Source organism: Triticum aestivum, chromosome 6D, assembly GCF_018294505.1.
Source record: "Triticum aestivum cultivar Chinese Spring chromosome 6D, IWGSC CS RefSeq v2.1, whole genome shotgun sequence".
Classification (NCBI taxonomy): domain Eukaryota; kingdom Viridiplantae; phylum Streptophyta; class Magnoliopsida; order Poales; family Poaceae; genus Triticum; species Triticum aestivum.
In genome coordinates, this window is record NC_057811.1 from 190642026 (window position 1) to 190651085 (window position 9060).

The window sequence follows — 9060 nt, forward strand, 5'->3', positions numbered from 1 at the left end:
TGAGAACGAGATATGTGCAGCTCCGATCGGGATTTGTCGGCACATTCGGGCGGCTTTGCTGGTCTTGTTTTACCATTGTCGAAATGTCTTGTAAATCGGGATTCTGAGACTGATCGGGTCTTTCCGGGAGAAGGTTTATCCTTCGTTGACCGTGAGAGCTTATGATGGGCTAAGTTGGGACACCCCTGCAGGGTATTATCTTTCGAAAGCCGTGCCCGCGGTTATGAGGCAGATGGGAATTTGTTAATGTCCGGTTGTAGAGAACTTGTCACTTGACCCAATTTAAAATACATCAACTGCGTGTGTAGCCGTAATGGTCTCTTCTCGGCGGAGTCCGGGAAGTCAACACGGTCTGAGTTATGTATGACGTAAGTAGGAGTTCAGGATCACTTCTTGGTCATTGCTAGATGACGACCGTTCCGTTGCTTCTCTTCTCGCTCTCATTTGCGCAAGTTAGGCACCATATATGCTTATTGCCGCTGCAGCTCCACCTTATTACACCTTCCTTTCCTCTAAGCTTAAATAGTCTTGATCTCGCGGGTGTGAGATTGCTGAGTCCTCGTGACTCACAGATTCTACCAAAACAGTTGCAGGTGCCGACGATGCCAGTGCAGATGATGGGGTCGATCTCAAGTGGGAGTTCGACGAGGAACGTGGTCGTTACTATGTGTCTTTTCCTGATGATCATTAGTGGAGCCCAGTTGGGACGATCGGGGATCTAGCATTTGGGGTTATCTTATTTTCATCTGGATCTTGACCGTAGTCGGTCTATATGTTTGTATTTTGGATGATGTATGAATTATATTTATGTATTGTGTGAAGTGGCGATTGTAAGCCAACTCTTTATCCCATTCTTTTTCATTACATGGGATTCTGTGAAGATGACCCTTCTTGCGACAAAACCACTATGCGGTTATGCCTCTAAGTCGTGCCTCGACACGTGGGAGATATAGCCGCATCGTGGGCGTTACAGTTGTGCTCTAGGATTAAGGACCAGGTAGCACAGTTAAAATCATCATGACAATGATATAGCCAAAGAGGCTAGGAATGGCGTGATCGGGTACAAACTCGTACTTAAAGATTACTAAGAGTTGTTGAACCGTAGTGCAGACTCGGTTCAGTTATCGGTGTCTTTGAGTGTTTAATAACTCAGAGTCCATGAAAAATTGTAATTAGTGTGAATGTAGTACTTGATGAAGAACTCATAAGAAGTTATGCATTTCCAATATAATCTCGAGATACCAGGGGGGTAATACTCGACGACATATCAAAGTAGAGGTTGGACTAGGGTATTGCTCTGCAGAAGACAAGTGCTTAAACTTGCACGAGAAATGGTATTTAAAGGAGAACATGGTCGGAACCACGATTGCAAAAGGCCGGATCCCAGATATAAGAACTTATACCAAGGGAATAATTAATTTAAGAGAAGCTTTAATGATAAGATCTACATCGTGTCCATGGGCATGAACAAAAGTTCAAGGTCGACTCCCACTTCTTCAATGCATAACCGTTCATTCACTGCTCTAAATAAAAATGATTTCGGTGTCAATACCTACATGGTGAATTTCTAGAGGAGTATGACCTGTGAAAACTTTCGGGTTCACACAGATTAAGAAGGCATAGGTTCAACCCATCGGGGCTTCTTAGAACATATACCATGAACTTCAGGAGTAAATAACACAAGCTCAAAAGTAGAGCATGGTTGACAAAAGTAGAGGATACAATTTACCAAAGGCATTATGTATCAGGTAAAGAACTCACAAGAATTTTGGTTGTGAAGGACACTGTTGTCGGATGTGGGGTTCCGGCAAACCCTTAAGGTTAGAACACCGGGGTGCGCTCGATGTCTCTCCCTCCTACCGATCTACGCTCTTGCTCGCTAAGATCTTGCGGATGAACTCGTCGAACTCACAACACAGAAAGACACGAGGTTTATACTGGTTCGGGCCACCATTGTGGTGTAATACCCTACTCCAGTGTGGTGGTGGTGGATTGCCTCTTGGGCTGATGATGAACAGTACAAGGGAAGAACAACCTCCTGAGGTTGAGGTGTTCTTGTGCTTGTGAACTTGTGGCGTGAGGATTCGTCCAGTTCAACTTGCCTCTACTATTGTAGCTAGCTCTGCTTATATAGGCCCTGGTCCTCTTCCCAAATATCGAGCGGGAAGGGAGCCAACAACGGCGGGCAAATTTGAAGGGGGACAGCTAGTACAAGCTATCCTGACAAAAGCGGTCTCCGCCTGTGAAAAGCCCTGGGGTGACGCCGTCTTGGGCTCCACGATGACCTCCGCCTGGCCGTCCTCCTGGTCTTGGTCTCATTGCACCAATATGGCAACCTTTGCCTGATGCCTCGGTACTCTTCGCCTGCGCTGGCCTCCTTAGCACCAAAGAGGAAATAAGGACACTGCGCGCACCGGCGCCCGCCTGGTACCATTCGTCATGGCTCACGTCATGAGAGCCTCGTGAGGTTTGCCTCGCCTTATATCTCCGCTCCTCGTGAGCCTGCCTGGCTAGGCCACTCCAGAGGAGGTCTTGCGTGGTCCGCCTCGCGAGGCTTGGACCCTCGCGAGGGTCTTGGGTGTCTTGCTGATGAAGATGGGCCGTACGGCCTGCTGCTTAGCCATGCTGTGGGCCGCAGGCTGGCAAGTCTAGGGACCCCCGTTCCAGAACGCCGACAATAGCCCCCGGGCCCAAGGTGCGCTCGGGCTTGGCTTCGCGGCGAAGCCAAGGGTCAAGTTCGGAGCACCGCGGGCCCCAAAAGCCTGCGGCCTCGGTCGACGCGTGGCGGTTGATTGGACGCGGGCATCTCCGCTTCCCCATGCTGCCTCGGCAACTGCTTGCCCTAACAAAGGCTGGCGCGGGCAGTTCTTTCCTTCATTGCTTCTTCCTTATCTTGCTCCAGAACCCCTTTCTCGCTCTTTGCCGCTGCGATCTCCAGATCTGCTCCATCCTTGCTCTGCATCTGCCTCCCATGGCGCCACGCAAGGTCAAGACTTCCTCAACACCGGCTTGGTTTGAACCGGCCCTCGAGGCTCCCACCGTCACGGAGAAGAGCCTTGCCTCTGTGCGCCTGCTGACAGCGGGCGAGAGCAATGAGTGGGGGAAGACGGAGCTCCGGCTCGCGTCCGACGAGCCAGAGCCTGAGGGGAGCACCTTCTGCCCTTCTTCTTGAGCAGCGTCGCCGTCGGGTTGGTTCCTCCCTTCTCTGATTTCTTTTATGAAGTCCTCGACCTCTATGGGCTGCAGGTGTTGCATCTCCATCCCAACACTATCCTCCTCCTGTCCATCTTTTCCTACTACTGCGAGGCGTACCTGGGCGTTATGTCATCCGTGGCGCTCCTTCGCCATTTCTTCTTCCTCCGCGTCAGCGGCGAGCAAACCTCCGGGTGTACTAATTTCGTTGCGTGCGGCAAGGCCAACTCGATCTCGAGCACCAGGAAGAGGGCCGACAACATCCGATCCAAATGGGTCATGATGGATGTCCAGCGCGCCCACCCACGTCTGGCGTTGCCAACAGCGGCGCCCCCTCCCAACGGGGGGTGGCCCAAGGCGGAGATTGTCGACGAGCGAGCATCGCTGGTGTTGGGGCAGATGATGACCGACCTGAGGCCGGGCAATGCGAGGGCGGCCAAGGTAACGGGGGCGATGCTCCTGAGGGAGTTCTTAACGCTGCGGGTTGCCCCACTCCAGGCGCGCGCGCGCCCCCTCTGGGAGCTTGAAGAAGAGAAGAACAAGACCCGCCTGAGGCCAGGGACCTGCCTGGCGATGAATTGGACGCCGTCCTGCGCCTCATAGTAGGGGACAACCAGGAGTACCTGGCTAGCGCTTTCGTTCCCCTGTTCCAACGCAGGGACCGGGAGGAATTTTTCGCCTCCAGGCCGACCTCTGATGCGCGTGGGCTGGTGCCGCCAACGCCTCCGGGAGTTCCTACGGCGCAGAAACAGGTGGAGGTGTCTTCTGGTGAGTCCCGCGGAGAGGGAGAAGAGGAGGAGGACTCGGAGAAGACCCTGGAGGAGGTGGGGGAGACTTCCCCCCTGAGCAAGGCCGAGATTCTCCGCGCCCTTCCTGATGATGCCGAGGCCGACGCCTTCCAAGGGGAGAGAGAGCAACCCCTCATCCCGACGAGGGGTAGGTCGTCGCTGGTAGCCCGTGGTGCCGCCTCCGTCCTGGCACCTCCTGGGGCTGGCTCCGGCTCTGCCTCTGCTCCGCCTGTTGCCGCCAGAGCCCGAACGCCTGCCCCTCAGCTCCCGAAGCTGTCAGGCTTCAAGCCTCTCAAGCGATCAGTGGAATACGTCGCAGTGGGTCGGTAAGTGGCTTAAGCTTTGCCTTGCCCTTGCTTGTACTCTTCGTTTCCTGATACTCGCCCTTGGTTGATCAGGCCGACATCTTCAGCGAAGAAGAGGAAGGAAGACGCAGCGGCCGTGCCTCCCGCGGAGAAAGGAGGCAACAGCGCCTGCATCTCCCCGGTCCGATCGTCCTCGCGAGGCCAAGAGGAGCCTCGCCGCATGGAGTCGATCCCCATGGCCCCGCTGGCTCCGGAGGTGCCGGTACTTGGCACGGCTGACGAGGTCCCAGCCGCTCCGGAACCGGCGGTCTCTCAAGCCCTGGTGATAATGTCGCTTCCTCCCACTGCTGCATCTCCACTCCCTGGTCCTTCTGCTCCTGCTGCCGTCTTGGAGCGTGCCCTTGCAGAGATGACCCAGCCGCAGGCGGATGTCCTGAGCACGGACCCGCGCCTGGTGGCCGGGCGTCTAGAGCTGGCCTCTGGTTGGCTTCACTCCGACCTGGCAGTTCGCGTGGCGCTGGGTCAGGCTGCTGCGGCTTTCGAGAAGGAGAAGCAAGGAGCCGCCAACGCTTCGGCCGATCATGAGGCGGCGCTAAAGAATGCCAAGGCCGCCCGTGATCACTCCCAAGTGCTGGAGGGCGAGCTGCAGAGCCTGCGCGACAAGCATGCCGGAGAGGTGCGCTGCCGCCAAGCGAAGGAGGAGGAGATGAAGGCCCGAGAGGAAGCCGTCAAGAATCGTGATGCAGAGTTGGCGGAGCTGGGGAAGAAGCAGGCCGCCGAGCGCAACCGGTTGGAGGAGCTGGAGCGGAAGACGAGGACAAGGGAGGCCGATCTTGACGCCAAGGCGCGAGTCCTGACGGAAGACCGCATGGCCTTTGCCGATCTCAAGAAGAGGTCTCGCAAGGCGCTGAAGACGCTCTACGAGCACGACATGGAGAAGCCTCTAGACACCGACGAGGATAGCCCCGCCAAGCTGCTTCCTCTCGTGGTGAAGGCGCTTGAGGAGGTCGTTGATGGTCTGGGTCCCATGGCGGAGGCAGAAGCTCGCGTCCTGTCTTCAGCCGCGCTGACTCGCATCTTTAGCCACCTGCACCTTCACGACCCCAACACTTGCCTTGACGAGCTGCTGGAGCCCGTAGCTGAAGAGCAGTGCGAGGCGGCTGCCGTGGCCGTGCAGGATCAGGTGGGGGCCTTGCTGAGGAGGTTCCGCGGATTTGTCTCCGCTCCTCTGTCCGGCGTCGTCGACCTTGCGGCCGGTGGTGAAGACAAAACCGATCATGAGGGAGCGCCTTCCGCTGGCGACGGCGACGTCTAGAGGTGACCCGCGGCCATTCTTCCCGTTCCGCTCCTGCGACATGTAACAGGCCTCGTGGAGGCGTTTAGACTTTTATTTGGTATTGTGAGGACAATATGCTTGTAATATTTTCTTCGAGATTTCGCGATTTCCTTCCTATTTGCTTTGTGTTCTGCGTCGGCAGAGCCCGGCCCCGCGCATGCCTCAACCGACATTGGGCCGACCAGAGACCAGGACGGACCAAGGAGTGAGGGGCTACATGTCCAGTTAGGCTCCTAAGTCGCGATGCTCAGGAGTCCCCCTTGACGTGCAAACAATTCCCATACCTGCCCTCGCCGAGGCCTCGGGAGGGGCGCACGATGCCCAGGTCCGGGGACCTGGTTAGGTGGCGCGCGCTTGGGCATGACCCGACCGCAGCCCCCGTGCCCAGCCCCCATGCGCGGCTTTCCCGAGGGGAGGCGTTGCGGTAAGGCTGGGCGCTGAGCTCTGGGCTCCCTGAGGTTGGCACGACCGTGGGGTCGCCCTCAGTTGTTTATCACCAGCGCGGAGCATAGTGCTTCCGCTTGTGCACGGGCATAGCCGCTCCTCGGCAGTGTCGACAGCCAGCGCGGAGCATGGTGCTTCCACTTGGGTGTGGGATGGGGGCCCCCCTCCGGGAGGAGCCCTCGGGGCGTGTACAGCCCCGCCCTGACACGTGGCTTGCACGGCAGGGCTGCGAGGTGTATCTGGGCACTCGTGAGCCAGCGCGGGACTCACGAGGCCCTACCTCAAGGCGGGTTGCGCCTGGTCCGGAGTCTTGGTGACTGTGTGTTCCTGCAAGGCAGTTAGATGCAAGCACTCTATGTCCTCAGGTCCCGGCCCTCGTGCGAGCTCAGCCGCCGCTGGTATGCCAGGTCACGATGTCGTGGTCAAGGCCAGGGGGTGAGGGCTGGAGAGCCAGTAAGAGCTCCTGAGTCGCGATGCAGGAGCCCCCCTTTTAACGTGCAAGCGAATTGCATGGGAAGAACAGGCCCGTGGCGGGCGGCAATCGAGCGGGCGATAGCCGCTGGCAGGTTAAGCATGAAGAGCAGAGCAACTTGGATAAATGCAGGAAGATACACGCCACCAGGTCTGGCCCGAGCGGCTTGGGGATGATGTAGCCCGAGGGGCGCCCCCAGCAAGGTAAGCTAAAGACTTAAGCGAAAGGGATACATGCCACAGGGACAGACCCATGCGGCCTGGGAATAATGCAGCCCGAGGGGTGCTCCCAACTTAAACGAACTTGGAAGATGTCACCTGGTTCTGTAGACGAAGTAGAGTTGGTGCAGCTGAAGCCGCGTGTTGAAGGAATGGCTCCTCATGAGCCACCGGGGCCCTGAGCCTTGGGAGGCTCTGGGGGTTCAGGAGTTTCCCTGAAGGCCGTCTCCATCTCCTCCAGGACGGTGTGGAACCTGGCCTCCTGAGCCGCAGGACTTGTTGCACGTTGCACTGATAGGCCGACGCCACGCCCGGCAAGCGAAGGGCATGCGAACGTAGCTGTGTGGCGGGCCCTCGCAGTGGCCCGCACGCAATGGCCAGAAGTGCTCCTGAGATGCGGCCCTGTTGAGCCTTGGGATGTCGACGCAGACACACAGCCCGGCATCCTCGCCTGGATGAGGAGCCGCGCCATGTGAGCGGTTGTGGCCGCGCATGGCTCTTGCTTCTTGCAGTTCCTGGGTGGTCTTGGTGATGAACTCCTGGGTGTTGGGCACTCCTTGCCCTGTGTTCTCCTGAGGGAAATGTGTCGCGAAGCACGCCTCCAAGTGGTGCGCAAGCGCCTCCCTCGTGAGGTTGGCAAGGTCTGTGGCCCTCTAGAAGAGAGCCCCCGAGCCCTGCCCGAGGAGGGTGCCGGGCGTGCCTTCCTATGTGACAGAGGGAGGCGCCCCTGGAGCGGGCGCTGATCCTGACGAGGCTCCAGCTGCGTCGCCGCCCTCCTGGGATCCTGCTCGGCACAGCTTCTTCTTCTTGGGGATGGCCTCCGGAGGGCCTTCACTCCTGCTGTCGGGGTCGTCGACTGCTACGGCTTGAAAGGCGCGCTCAAGGGAGCACACCGCATCCCTCTCTTCACACGGGACCGTGATGATTCCTCCGCTTCCTGGCATCTTGAGAACGTTGTAGCCATGATGAGTGACTGCCATGAACTTGGCCAGGGCTAGATACCCGAGATGGCATTGTGCGGCAGGCGGATGTGCGCGACATCGAAGTCAATGAGCTCGGTACGATAGTTCTTGCGCTCCCCGAAGGTGACAGGCAGGCAGACATGCCCTATCGGTGTGGTGGAACCGTCGGTCACTCCTGAGAAAGGCTTGGTTGGCTGGAGCTGCTCATATGGCACTTGGAGGTTGTCAAATGTGTCGACGGACAGGACGTTGAGCCCTGCGCCGCCGTCGATGAGGGTCTTGGTGACTTGCACATTGCTGATGACTAGGGAGCACAGCATAGGGAGGGCGCCATCGGTGGCTGCGCACTTGAGCTGGTCTGCCGAGTTGAAGGTGATGGCACATTGGGACCACCTGAGCAGGAACGTGGCCTCGAGCTCGGGGAGCACCGCATTCACCTCGCGAGCGAACTGTTTGAAGATGCGCTGAGAGGCTGGGGCCTGGGCACCGCCCAAGATGCAGGCGATCGCACGCGGCTCCTGGAAGCCCCCAGCCCCTTCGTCCTGGTGGTGGTCGTCGTTCCTCCTTGGCGGCGGCAGCGGAGGAAGACCGGCGTTGCCCTGGGGGCGATCCTCACGAGGCTGGTCCCTGCAATTACCCTCGCGAGGTTGGTCCTGCCAGCGGTCCTCACGAGGCCGGTCGCGCCACTCCTGGCGCGGGCCACGATTGTCCCAGCGTCCGCCTCCGCGTCCTCCTCTGCGGCCGTAGCCCCGGTCGTTGCGCTCAGGGCGTCGACCGTAGCGTCCCTCATGTATGGCTCTGAGCTCTTGGCAGTCGCTAGTGTTGTGGGTGTTCAGGTTGTGGAAGGCGCAGAATGGTCGGCCGTTCTTGGATGACTCGGGCTGATCTGTGCCTCGCTTGGTGTCGGGCTCCGCTGTGAGCACCACTACCTCTTTGCGCTTCACGTCCTTGGCCTTGGCCTTCTTCTCCTCCGCTCCTGCAGCTGGTAGCTCAAGGAGAGAGAGACGCCCCTCCTCTGCTCTTGCACACTTGGTCGCCAGGTTGAACAGCTCCTGAGACGTGCAGAGCTCCTCGTGGATAGCGAGCTCTTCCTTCATCTTGACGTCATGGACGCCGTCTGAGAACGCGGAGATGATGGCTTCGTCCGTGACCTTGGGGATCTTGAGGCGGGTGTTGTTGAAGCGCTGGATGTACTTCTGGAGGGTCTCTCCTAGTTGTTGCTTGATGCGGCGTAGATCACCCGCGGCCGGTGGGCGGTCGCGAGTGCCCTAGAAGTTGGCGACGAAGCGGTCGCGCATCTCGTCCCAGGAAGAGATCGAGCCGTGCTGCAGGTTTAGGAGCCA